Source organism: Ranitomeya variabilis, chromosome 5 (assembly GCF_051348905.1).
Source record: "Ranitomeya variabilis isolate aRanVar5 chromosome 5, aRanVar5.hap1, whole genome shotgun sequence".
In the NCBI taxonomy this organism is placed as follows: Eukaryota; Metazoa; Chordata; class Amphibia; order Anura; family Dendrobatidae; genus Ranitomeya; species Ranitomeya variabilis.
In genome coordinates, this window is record NC_135236.1 from 666,317,554 (window position 1) to 666,331,085 (window position 13,532).

General features: G+C 42.8%; 1 protein-coding gene and 1 long non-coding RNA gene across 10 annotated transcripts in view; one reads left to right on the forward strand and one right to left on the reverse strand.

Annotated features, from left to right (window-relative positions):
• Window positions 1-13,532, reverse strand: part of BICD1 (BICD cargo adaptor 1) — a 240,982-nt gene that overhangs the window by 168,728 nt on the left and 58,722 nt on the right. The gene's annotated exons all lie outside the window — the stretch shown is intronic.
• LOC143776859 (uncharacterized) overlaps window positions 2,566-13,532 on the forward strand; it is an 87,641-nt gene continuing 76,674 nt past the window's right edge. Inside the window, exon 1 of the long non-coding RNA XR_013215939.1 lies at window positions 2,566-2,734. This is a non-coding gene — a long non-coding RNA (uncharacterized LOC143776859). The remainder of the gene's footprint in view (window positions 2,735-13,532) is intronic.

A 13,532-nucleotide genomic window follows, 5' to 3' on the forward strand; every position in this document is an offset into this window, starting at 1 on the left:
AAGTATGGACTGGAGAGGTGCAAGGGTGTTAGCAGGCAGGCCACAGAAAAGGATGTTGCAGTAGTCGAGGCGGGAGATGATGAGGGCATGCACAAGCATTTTAGTAGATTGAGGATTGAGGAAGGGACGGATTCTGGAGATATTTTTGAGCTGGATGTGGCGACAGGAGGTGGAAAGAGCTTGAATGTGCAGTTTGAAGGACAGGGAAAAGTCAAGGGTTACTCTGACGCAGCGGACTTCTGGTACGGGAGAAAGCATGATGTCGTTAATTGTGATAGATAGGTCAGGTAAGGAAGATCTATGAGATGGAGGAAAGATGATGAGTTCAGATTTGTCCACATTGAGTTTGAGGAAGCGAGAGGAGAACAAGGAGGATATGGCTGATAGACACTCTGGGATTCTGGACAGCAGAGAGGTGACGTCTAGGCCAGTGAGGTAGATCTGAGTGTCAACAGCATAAAAGTGGTACTGCAATCCATGGGAATTTATGAGTTGTCCCAGGCCAAGTGCATAGATTGAGAAGAGTAAAGGTCCTAGAACAGAGCCTTGGGGGACTCCAACAGAGAGAGGGTGGGATGAGGAGGTAGTGTGGGAGTGGGAGACGCTGAATGTGCGGTTGGAAATGTATGAGGAGATCCAGGATAGGGCGAGTTCTTTGATGCCAAAGGAGGAGAGGATCTGTAGTAGAAGGCAGTGGTCAACTGTGTCAAAAGCAGAGGACAGGTCTAGTAGGAGTACAGAGTATTGTCCGTTAGCTTTGGCTGTAAGTAGCTTGTTAGTAATTTTGGTCAGGGCTATCTCAGTGGATTGATGGGGGTGTAAACCAGATTGTAGATTGTCAAAGAGCAAGTTAGATGAGAGGTTGGAGGAAAGTTCAGCGTGGACGTGCTGCTCCAGGAGTTTGGAAGCCAATGGGAGCAGCGATATTGGGGGATAGCTGGACGTAGCGGTTGGGTCGAGGGTTGGCTTTTTAAGGATCGGCGTGATTGTGGCATGTTTGAAAGCAGAAGGGAAGGTACCAGAAGTTAGAGATAGGTTGAAGAGGTGGGTTAGGGATGGGATAAGATTGGTGGTGAGGTTGGGGAGGAGGTGGGATGGGATGAGATCGAGCGCAGAGGTGGTGAGGTGCGATTTGGAGATGAGACAATTAAGCTCCCCTTCAGTGATGTTGGATAGGGAGGTTATGGAGTTTGGGTATTGGTCTGGTATACCAAGGGGTTGTGGTGGTTGAACAATGAAGACTTGCCTTGTTTGGTCGATCTTTCCAGAGGCAAGTATATATCACAAAGGGGAATTGCCAGAACTGAACAGTTGAGACCACCAAAGCAGGAAAGCTCCAGGAGCTCTTAACTGAATAGATTAACCCCTGCACTGCTAGCAGAAACATGCACTGTTTAATATGATGGGAAAGTGCTTCTAGTCAGTGCAGGAGTACAAGAAATCAGACACCCAGTCTTCTGTCCCCTCTCTGCCACAGTAACCCACCTTCTAAGAGGAACCTCCAGAGCCTCAGGGCCGGGTCTATCATTGAAAAGACTGGATCAACCTGACCGCATGGACGTCATCTGATGGTACTCACATTCTCTCTTAAGGACTGTAACCCTTCCAGTGTACCAGATATCGAAGAGACCGACGAACCAAGCGACAATCAACAATCTTAGGCCGGGATCACATTTGCGTCTGTGTGCGCAGCATACGATCCGCATGTGTCATGCTTACATATCTGTCTGGCAAACGCAACATGTTGCATTTTTTTTGAGGCGTCAAATATTGCACAATCATCCGCATGCGGACAATTTCATTAAAAAAAACCGCATTAATGTCTATGGGAACGCATTGGTACACAATGACATGCATACGAATGCGTTCGATAAGCATGCGTACTTTAGACTGCGCATGTCCAGACAATGATGTCACCGCCTCCACCATGTGATAGAGCCATCATCTACACTAAGAGGAGAAGAAGGGGTCTTTAGCATTCAGAGAGGGGCAGGCACTCTACAGAATATGTCAGGAGGGGCCCCTTCCTCTCCTACTACTTGATGCTGCCGCTCCCTCTATGATGCAGGAGCCTGGGATCCCTTGACATGTCCCCGGCTTCTCTGCAGTTCAGGCACCGGCAGGATGACAGGCCTGGCATGTATGGCTGATCTCAGCCAGTATTACCTCCTGCCTCCTAACGGACTCTGACTGCTGGGAACAACCTCTGAGCAGTCAGTACAGCTGACAAGTCTCGTTCCTTCTGAGCAGTTCTGAGGGAACAATTGAACTGACTTACAGATGTGAACATTGGCTATCACACCAATCCCCCCTGCCCCCAGTAGCTACATCCACCTGCTGTACCGAGGGGGCTTTATTGGAAAACCGCTGCACTGGCCCATTCAGAAGTAGGAGCTGCAGTGTGAATGCTGCCTTAGTGGCCAGTGCAGTCGTTCCTCAATAAAGCCCCCTCACTACAGGGGATGGGAAGTGGCTACAGGGGGGAGGGGAGGGTGATGTGTTGGCCTATGCTCACATGGGTCAGGCACCTGCCAGAACTTCTCAGGAGGAAGGAGAAGTGTCAGATTCACTGACTGCATGGAGGCTGTTCTCTGCAGCTATCAAAGGTAGTGAAGAGACAGAAAGACTGGTGACAGCTGGAGATCTGGGCAGTAAGTGATGATGGATGGACTGAAGACCACCAGGATGGAGCTGCTGAAGATGGAAGTTTGCACCAGCCAGAGGGATGACATGTGTAAGTAATAAAATGTCTACAGACTTACTATTATCTGTTTGTAAAAGTGTGATTTCCCTCGCAGAAATCTCAAACATCTCAACTTACACTCACTCTCTGAGTCCCTTCTCCCTCTTACAGACATAGCCTCCCTTCATGACACAGATGCTGCTGCCACTTTTTATAACACCACAATAACAGCAACACTCAATTCGGCCGCCCCGCTCATGCATAGCAAAACTCGTACACTCGCTGAGCGGAGATGGAAGCAATCCCGCTCTGCCGACCACTTCACTGCATACAAGCAGTCCCTTGCCAGCTTCAAGTCCACGCTCACTGCCGCAAAACAAACTTACTTCTCATCTCTCATATCCTCCCTGTCTCACAACCCTAAACAGCTTTTCAACACTTTCAATTCTCTACTCTGTCCCCCAGCACTTCCTCCCTCCCCCCTCATTTCTGCTGAAGACTTCGCCTCTTTCTTTAAACAAAAGATCGATACGATCAGAGAAAGCTTTGCCCACAGCGCCCACTGCCCCTCTTAGCTGCTCAACCCCGCTCCTCCAAAACCAGCTTCTCCACCATGACAGATCAGCTCTCCACCCTCCTGTCAAGATCACACATCACCACCTGCACGCTCGACCCGCTCCCGTCCCACCTCATCCCTAACCTTTCCACGGTCTTCATCCCAACCCTAACGCACCTCTTCAACCTCTCACTCACAACAGGTGTCTTCCCCTCATCCTTCAAGCATGCCAAGATCACACCCATCGTTAAAAAGCCCTCCCTCGACCAATCCTCTGTGTCTAGCTATCGCCCGATATCTCTTCTCCCTTATGCCTCCAAATTGCTGGAGCAACACGTCCATCTTGAACTGTCCTCCCACCTCTCCTCCTGCTCCCTCTTTGATCGGTTACAATCTGGCTTCCGTTCCCATCACTCAACTGAAACTGCCCTAAATGTGTGTCACCAATGACCTACTAACTGCCAGGAGCAAGCCACACTACTCTGGCCTCCTTCTCCTGGACCTGTCTTCTGCCTTTGACACTGTGGACCACTCCCTTCTGCTACAAATCCTCTCATCTCTTGGCATCACAGACTTGGCCCTTTCCTAGATCTCATCATATCTGACAAACCGAACATTCAGTCTCTCCCTCCGCCACACCACCTCCTCACTTTGCCCCTTGTCAGTCGGTGTTCCTCAAGGCTCTGTTCTAGGACCCATACTCTTCTCCATCTACACTTTCGGCCTAGGACAGCTCAAAGAAACCCATGGTATGCAGTACCATCTCTACGCTGATGACACGCAGATCTACCTATCCGGACCTGACCTCACCTCCTTGCTTTCCAAATTCCTGCACTGTCTGTCTGCTATTTCAGCCTTCTTTTCTGCTCGCTTTCTACAACTAAACATGGACAAAACATCATCATCTTTCCCCCATCTCACTTTACCCCTCCGCCAGACCTATCCATCAATGTCAATGTCTACTCACTTTCCCCAGTCCCACGCCCAGTGCCTCGGGGTGATCCTCGACTCTGCCCTCTATTTCAAGCCACATATCCAAGCCCTTGTCTCCTCCTGCCATCTCAAACGCAAAAATATTTTCCGGATCTGCACATTCCTTGACCGCGACACCGCAAAAACGCTAGTGCATGCCCTTATCATCTCCCGCCTCGACTACTGCAACCTCCTACTCTCTGGACTCCCCTCTAGCACTCTGGCACAACTCCAATCCATCCTACACTCTGCTGCCTGACTAATCTACCTGTCTCCCCGTTATTCTCCAGTCTCTCCCCTATGCCAAGCCCTTCACTGGCTTCCTATCGCCCAGAGACTCCAGTTCAAAACCCTCACAATGACATACAAAGCCATCCACTACCTGTCTTCTCCATACATCTGTGACATGGTCTCCCAGTACCTACCAACACACAACCTCCGATCCTCTCAAGACCTCCTTCTCTACTCCCCTCTTATCTCCTCTTCCCACAACCGCATCCAAGACTTCTCCCGTGCTTCCCCCATACTCTGGAACTCTCTACCCCAACACATCAGACTCTCGCCTATCATAGAAACCTTCAAAAAGAACCTGAAGACTCACCTCTTCCGACAAGCCTACAGCCTGCAGTGATCCTGAACTAACTGAACCACCACACAACCTGCCCTACCCTCTCCTGGTGTTTCATCACCCATCCCCTGCAGACTGTGAGCCCTCGTGGGCAGGGTCCTCCCTCCTTATGTACCCGTGTGCCTTGTTTTTTGCTCATGTTTAATGTATTTGTCTATATTTGCCCCGTATTCACATGTAAAGCGCCATGGAATAAATGGTGCTATAAAAATGCATAATAATAATAATAATAATATACAGCGGGTACGGAAAGTATTCACACCCCTTTACATTTTTCACTCTTTGTTTCATTTCAGCCAATTGGTAAATTTAAAAAAGTTCATTTTTTCCTCATTAATGTACACTCTGCACCCCATCGTGACTGAAAAAAAAAACAGAAATGTAGAAATTTTTGAAAATGTATAAAAAACAAAAACTGAAATATCACATGGTCATAAGTATTCAGACCCTTTGCTCGGTATTGAGTAGAAGCCCCTTTTGGGCTAGTACAGCCATGAGCCTTCTTGGGAATGATGCAACAAGTTTTTCACACCTGGATTTGGGGATCCTCTGCCATTCTTCCTTGCAGATCCTCTCTTATTACGTAACATCCTCTCTATTTATGTATAGTACCGTCCTTTATTATATAGCGTCCTGTTATGTATAGTGCCGTCCTTTATTATATAACGACCTGTTATGCATAGTGCCGTCCTTTATTATATAGCGTCCTGTTATGTATGATGCCGTCCTTTATTATATAGCGTCCTGTTATGTATGATGCCGTCCTTTATTATATAGCGTCCTGTTATGTATGATGCCGTCCTTTATTATATAGCGTCCTGTTATGTATGGTGCTGTCCTTTATTATATGGCATCCTGTTATGTATAGTGCCGTCCTTTATTATATAACGACCTGTTATGTATAGTGCCGTCCTTTATTATATAGCGTCCTGTTATGTATGATGCTGTCCTTTATTACATAGCATCCTGTTATGTAGAGTGCCGTTTATTATTACACAGTATCATCTCTTGTCATCTACAGCACCGTCCCTTACATTGAGTATTCTCATTTTTGTTATTCACAGCGCCCCCTCTTTATTACATAGAATCCTCTCTTGTAAAATGTAAAATGACAGCTGGATGGAGCAGCATCTGACCAGAAGACCAGTCCGTCAGCCGCATTCATCACAAAAGAAGCTTTCCCAGGCTCCATCTTATTTCAGTTAATATCTAACAAGAGCAGAAAACATGTAATAAAGAACAAAGAGGTATAAATCACAAAAATTAGGAGAATCCGATATGTAAGGGATGGTGCTGTACATAACAAGAGGGAACTATGTAATATGGGATGGCAATATATATAATGAGAGGAGACTGTAAAAAAAATATAGATATATCTGTAGCTTGGTCACCATAAAAGGAGGGGCCCAGACACGTTTTCTTGCACAGGGGCCCCAAGCTGTCAGTGTCAGCCCATGCTTCAACTTAATGTTCTTGGAGGACAACCACACCAAACAACCAACACACAGGTCTGGACCCACCAAACGTCTCCAATCAGCCACATACTTATATTTGGACCTCATCCTCTTCAATTTATTTAGAACCCTTTGCCACACAGATGTAATAGATGATGAAAACTGTTCCTGAAGAATGATTCCTATTACAAGAGCAGAACTGAAGCTGAAACCCGTATGCTCCGAAGAACAGGGACTTACTAGTAGACTTATGGGAACGGTTATTCACCGTGAATTCAGCTAGCGGTAAGTAAGTAACCCAATCCTCCTGCTTCTCAGACACAAAACAAGATAAGTCTCAAGATCACTTTCCAAAACTTGAAAATAACTTACACCCCCCTGGTCAGAAAATGTCTTTGATAAAAATTTGGGCCAAGGTCTTGGTCTTGGTGTTGGGTAAAGTGGGTAGCACAATAAAATGAGACATCTTGCTGAATCTGTGCACCACCAAAATAACTGTATTATCTGCAGATACAGGTAGATCAGTGATGAAATCTACCGATAAATGAGTCCTAGGTCTACTGGGAATCGCCAATGGTTGGAGAGACCCAGATGGATAAGTATGAGGGGTCTAAGAACACGCACAAACACTGCAGGCGGCTACATACTCCCGAATATCCTTGTGTACCCCCAGACCACCAAAAGCACCGAGTAAGGAGATCTGTGGTGGCTTTACTACCAGGATGTCCAGCCAAGACCGAATCATGATGTTCACTTAAAACTTTAAGATGGAGAGTCACAAGTAACAACAGTTTACCTAATGGACAGGCAGCAGGCAGGGGCATCACTATGGACCTCAACCACCTACTTCTCAAGATCAGAACACATAGATGCATTAATCACCCCTTTCTGTAGTATAGGAACCGGTTCACAATTATCTCCACCACCAGGAAAACAACGAGATGAGGCATCAGCCTTAATGTTCTTATTCCCCAGCCTATACATCACAAAAAAAATTGAATATGGTGAAGAACAACGACCATCTTGCCTTTCTAGGTGTCAGATGCTTAGCAGATTCTAAACATAAAAGATTTGTATGATCCTTAATTACCATGACCAGATGTACTGCCCCTCCATAAAACTATCGCCATTCTTCCAAAGCCCACTTAATTGCTAAGAGTTCCCTAGTACCAATGTCATACTTTTTTCTCGCGCCATCTTGTTAAACAAAAAAAAGTTCCTTCTCCAAGATATGGCCGGTGTCTACACAGTAGCAGCTGTTGGATCGCCGACCTGACTCTCTGTAGGTTACTCAGCACAATCTTCCTGACAAGTTCCCTTTAACTAGATGGATTACATTTAAGGAATCTGGCTGATCTCCTATATGTTAAGATAACTCCATATAAAACTGGAGAAAACAACTTGTTCTTGAGAATTTCTGGGAAATGAGTGAGGAAATCAAGCCAAGGAATGTATATGTAGACAGAGATGATAACCATATATGGAACAAAAGATTAAAAACTAAAAATATTGTTCTTATGTTTTCAGGAAAAACAAACTTTAACCATTTCTTTAACAGGATGCACCCTGCGACAATATAGTCACCACCCCCCACGGTAGACGTGTCAACTTCTAAAATAAATGGATGGTTGACGTCAGGCTGTGTAAGAATAGGCACAGCGGCAAAACATTTTTTCACGGTATCAAATGCCTCCCTGGCCGGACTGGACAATTTGTAAAAGTCCTTCCCTTTCCTTGTCATATCCGTCAGAGGTTTGGCCACTGCCGAAAAGTTTTTGATGAACTTACGGTAGTTGTTGGCGCAACCCAAAAACCTTTGTAATGCCTTTAAGTCCTCAGGACGATCCCAATCAAGTACCGCCCAGACTTTTGACGGATCCAAGCAAAAAACAATGGACGATAAGAAATAACCCAGAAATGGGATCTCCTGAACCGAGAACATATATTTCTCTGGTCTTTCAAATAATTTTTTGTCACTGAGTATCTGTAAGACCTGCCTGACATGTACCTAATGTGACTCAAGGTCATGTAAATAAATCAATGTGCCATCAAGATAGATCACAACAAATCTGCCTGCCAGGTAACTAAAAATACAATTAACAAAGTGCTGAAAGACGCCGGGGCCACGTGCCCTGCTGAGCTCCTAATTCAGGCCTTATTGTCCCCATGTCAAATCGGCCAATATAAATGATTGGCGGTGGCAGCTAGTAGTAGTAGTTTGTTTTGCTATAGTGGATTTGTCAGTGAACGTACAGGGGTACATATAGTGGCTTGCAAAAGTATTCACCCCCTTTGGCTTTTTACCTATTTTGTGATATTACAACCTGTGTTTAAATATTTTTGTAATCAGATTTGTGCGTGATGTATCAAAACTAAATTTTCTCAGTGAAATGAGCAAAATATAGGCATAAATTCAATTTATTGGATCAAATAACTAAAAATTGGCACGTGCGTATGTATTCACTCGTTTTGCTATGAACCTGCTAAAAATTTGTGAGGAAAGCATTTACATTCATAAGTCCCATGCTTAGTGACAGGACGTCCTCCTGTGTGCAATCTGTCACGTCTGTCACTATATACACTTTACCTTTTCTGAAAGGCCACAGAGGCTGCAACACCTCTTTCGCAAGCCACTGTAGATAGATAGATAGATAGATAGATAGATAGATGATACATAGATACATAATAGATAGATGATAGATATTATTATTATTATTATTATTATTATTTATTGTTATAGCGCCATTTATTCCATGGCGCTTTACATGTGAGGAGGGGTATACATAATAAAAACAAGTACAATAATCTTAAACAATACAAGTCATAACTGGTACAGGAGGAGAGAGGACCCTGCCCGCGAGGGCTCACAATCTACAAGGGATGGGTGAGAATACAGTAGGTGAGGATAGAGCTGATCGTGCAGCGGTTGGTTGATCGGTGGTTACTGCAGGTTGTAGGCTTGTCGGAAGAGGTGGGTCTTCAGATTCTTTTTGAAGGTTTCGATGGTGGGCGAGAGTCTGATGTGTTGTGGTAGAGGGTTCCAGAGTAGGGGTGATACGCGAGAGAAATCTTGTATACGATTGTGGGAAGAGGAGATAAGAGGGGAGTAGAGAAGGAGATCTTGTGAGGATCGGAGGTTGCGTGTAGGAAAGTACCGGGAGATGAGGTCACAGATGTAAGGAGGAGACAGGTTGTGGATGGCTTTGTACGTCATGGTTAGGGTTTTGTACTGGAGTCTCTGGGCAATGGGGAGCCAGTGAAGGGATTGACAGAGGGGAGAGGCCGGAGAATAGCGGGGGGACAGGTGGATTAGTCGGGCAGCAGAGTTTAGAATAGATTGGAGGGGTGCGAGAGTGTTTGAGGGCAGGCCACAGAGCAGATAATAGATGGATAGATGATACATAGATAATAGATAGATAACAGATAGTTAATAGATAGATAATAGATTGATAATGGACAATAGATAGATAATAGATAGATAATAGACAGATAATAGATAGATAATAGATAGATAATAGACAGATAATAGATAGATAAATAATAGATAGATAGATAGATAGATAGATAGATAGATAGATAGATAACAGATAGATAATAGACGGATAGATAATAAATAGATAATAGAATATAGATAGATAATTGATTGCCCCCCTTATTTTCTCTCTTCCTGATATATCACTGGTGCTCGTTTTTCCTTTTCCTAGATAGATAGAGGTGGAGAGGAGACTATTCTGGGTCCATCAGGTAGATCGCCTCCAGGTATACCAGTGATTTCAACTTGGAGATAAAGACAATCACACCAGGTCGTCTTTAAGAGCTTCCCATATAACATGGCGACGTCCCACCTTCTTGTAGAGTTTTTCAGTTACATAAAAGATTGCACAATAAGTTACATAACAGCATCAGAAATCATATGATAAAGACAATAGAATGGCAAAAACAAACCTCATTAGATGGAGAGACCTCATGACCACACTCTAGATACTATTGTAAACCATTTGTCCTTGACAGAAATAGAAGTTTGGACAATTCACACAAAAGGAAATTTTGTTCCCTTTTGCTACAATAAAACTCTCACTTCCCGGAGGTCAGTACTGCAAAACAAACATCATGAAGACAGATGATAACCATTCTGTATTTCTGGTTGTTTTTTTTTTTCCTTTTTATTTACTCTGCAACCCTTGAAGAAATATAACTATTTCTTTCACAGAGGTAGATAGATAGATAGATAGATAGATAGATAGATAGATAGATAGATAGATAGATAGATAGATAGATAGATAGATGATAGATAGATAGATAATAGGTATACAGATAGATGATAGTTAGATAACAGATAGATAATGATAATAGATAGATAATAGATAGATGATAGATAGATAGATAGATAGATAGATAGATAGATAGATAGATAGTAGATAGATAGATGATAGATAAATAGATAGATAGATAGATAGATAGATAGATAGACAGATAATAGATGGTAGATAGATAGATGATAGATAAATAGATAGATAGATAGATAGATAGATAGACAATAGATAGACAGATAATAGATAAATAGATAGATAGACAGATAATAGATAGATAGATATAGATAAATATACAAAAAAAACTGACCAGCACCTCCTAAGTGTGAACATGTGAAAGCTGTCAGACTGTATTATATAGAAAAAGAAAGCACAGCAGCACTATGTACAAATTTAGGCCATGTGAAAACACAGAAAAACATTAAAAACATATAATCTAGATTTTACTACTCAAAAAAAAATGTTCTAATTTTTTTTTTAAACTTACAGAAATGAATGAAAATGAAGGTACTTAGCGCATAAATTGGCCACCTCATATGTGCCCATCAACCACAGCAAGGTGACCTCCCTCTGATGGGTCCCCGCTCTACTGTACATGCCTCTCTTGGGCTATCGACCTACAATTTTGGACACTCATGTCTACTCCTGGGTTTAGCCTACAATTTATGGGCAAGTAGAGCTGATTACGGCCACCTGCAGGTCAATCAGGTTAATACACAGTAGAGCAGGGACCCATTAGAGGGAGGTCACCTTGCCGTGGTTGATGGGCATACATGAATTGGCCAATTTATGCGCTAAGAACCTTCATTTTCATTCATTTCCGTAAGTTAAAAAAAAAATTGAAAATGTTTTTTTGAGTAGTAAAATCTAGATTATATGTTTTTAATGTTTGTCTGTTTTTTTCACATGGCCTAAATTTATACATAGTGCTGCTGTGCTTTGTTTTTTCTACATAGATGGATAGATAGATAATAGATACAGATAGATGATAAATAGTTTGATTCATAGATAGATAGATAGATAAATGGATAATAGATAGATAGATAATAGATAGATAGTAGATAGATAATAGATAAATAATAGATAGATGATAGATAGATAGATAGATAGATAGATAGATAGATAGATAAAAGATAGATAGATAAATAGATAAATTGATAATAGATAGATAGATAGATAGATAGTAGATAGATAATAGATAAATAATAGATAGATAGATAATAGATAGATAGATGATAGATAGATAGATAGATAAAAGATAGATAGAGAAATAGATAGATAAATGGATAATAGATAGATTGATAATAGATAGATAGATGAATATCATGACACCAATGCTGCTTTAAGACTTGTTTTGATCACGCGGTGGACCAGAATTACCAGATCAATAGAAAATCCGATAATTAGATGCCGTGTACAATTTTCTTCTATATATGGTGTCTCATAAACCTTATTCCTGGAAGAATATACGGTAGAGATGTTGTGAGTGCCGGGAAGCTGCAGGCTGGCCTCTAATGGACCTGACCGCTCTACATCCCAGTGGAGGACGGTGACTACAGCACTGATGACATCAGATGCGGATATCACATATCTGGAGGTGAGAAAACCAACCATAAAGCTTGCAATGAGAGGGACAACTCCAGGAAAGACTCCACAATCCAATCTTTTTTAGGTATGTATCTCCTTGACCTTCTCCAAAGTGTCACCTGGAATCCTAAGCTGTGTACTGCTCAACCCTGATCTCCACCATTCTTCTTTTTTGATCAAAAGGACCATCAAGACAGACAAGTGGCCACCCAGGGGTTTTGGAGAAAGAGGGTCTAGTCTTAGTTATTCTATAAGGTTCGCTTCTCAGTGGCAAAGACCTGTCCAGGACTTTCCTGTCCCATACTTTCCAACACTTACAGAATGTCTGATAATAGGAGAGACCTCCTAGACTTGGTAAAGCTCCTGGACTTTGATTAAGCATCCCGAAATCTCCCCTCAAAAATCAGAACTTCTGGAAGTTATTTTTTGTATGTGGCACTGGATATTCCATCATCAAATTAAATCTCAGTGTCCAAGGAACAGGGCACATAGTAAGGGGCTGGAAATGGGTTTGGAGTGGAAGGGGTCATGGCTATGGGTAAAATTCATAAGTCAAGCATCTGGTTGGTGAGTTTGCCCTCTCTATGGAAACTATCCTGGCGGTAAATAAAAGTTGCAAAACTGGATAGGGGAAATGAAACAAATATCAGTTCCTGCTGTCTGGGGTGCCAAAACTTGGCACCAACATTGAGGACTTACTTTGATCTTTGCTGTGGAGCCCTCTGTGTTGTAAATATGCATTGGATTGCCAACATTTCATCTTCAGTAGATTCCCCACACTGGTCATATATTAAAAGATCAAATCATGTAGTATCTGAAAAGCCAGAAGTGTTTCCGATTTCAGTAGATTTCCTGCAGTGGCCATACAGGTAAAGATCCAACCATGTGGTATCCAAAAAGCCAGAAGGGCCTTCATCATTGGTAGATTCCCCAGAATGGTCATATGGGAATAGGAATGGGAAAACCATGTGGTATCCAAAAATCCATAAAAGACTTCATCTTCAGTAGATTCCTTACAGTGGTCATATGAGAAAAGATCCAACTATGTGGTATCTGAAAAGCTAGAACGGTCTTCAACTTCAAAAGATTCCCCACAGTGGACATATAGGAAAAGATCCAATTATCTGGTATGTGAAAAGCCAGAAGGATCTTCAACTTCAGAAGATTCTCCACAGTGGCCATATGGGAACCGATCCAACCATGTAGTATCCAAAAAGCCAGAAGGGCCTTCATCATCGGTAGATTCCCCACAGTAGTGTCCATAAGGGAAAAGGTCTAACCATGTGTTATCTGAAAAGTCAGAAGAGACATCCTCTTCAGTAAAACCCCACAGTAGCCATAC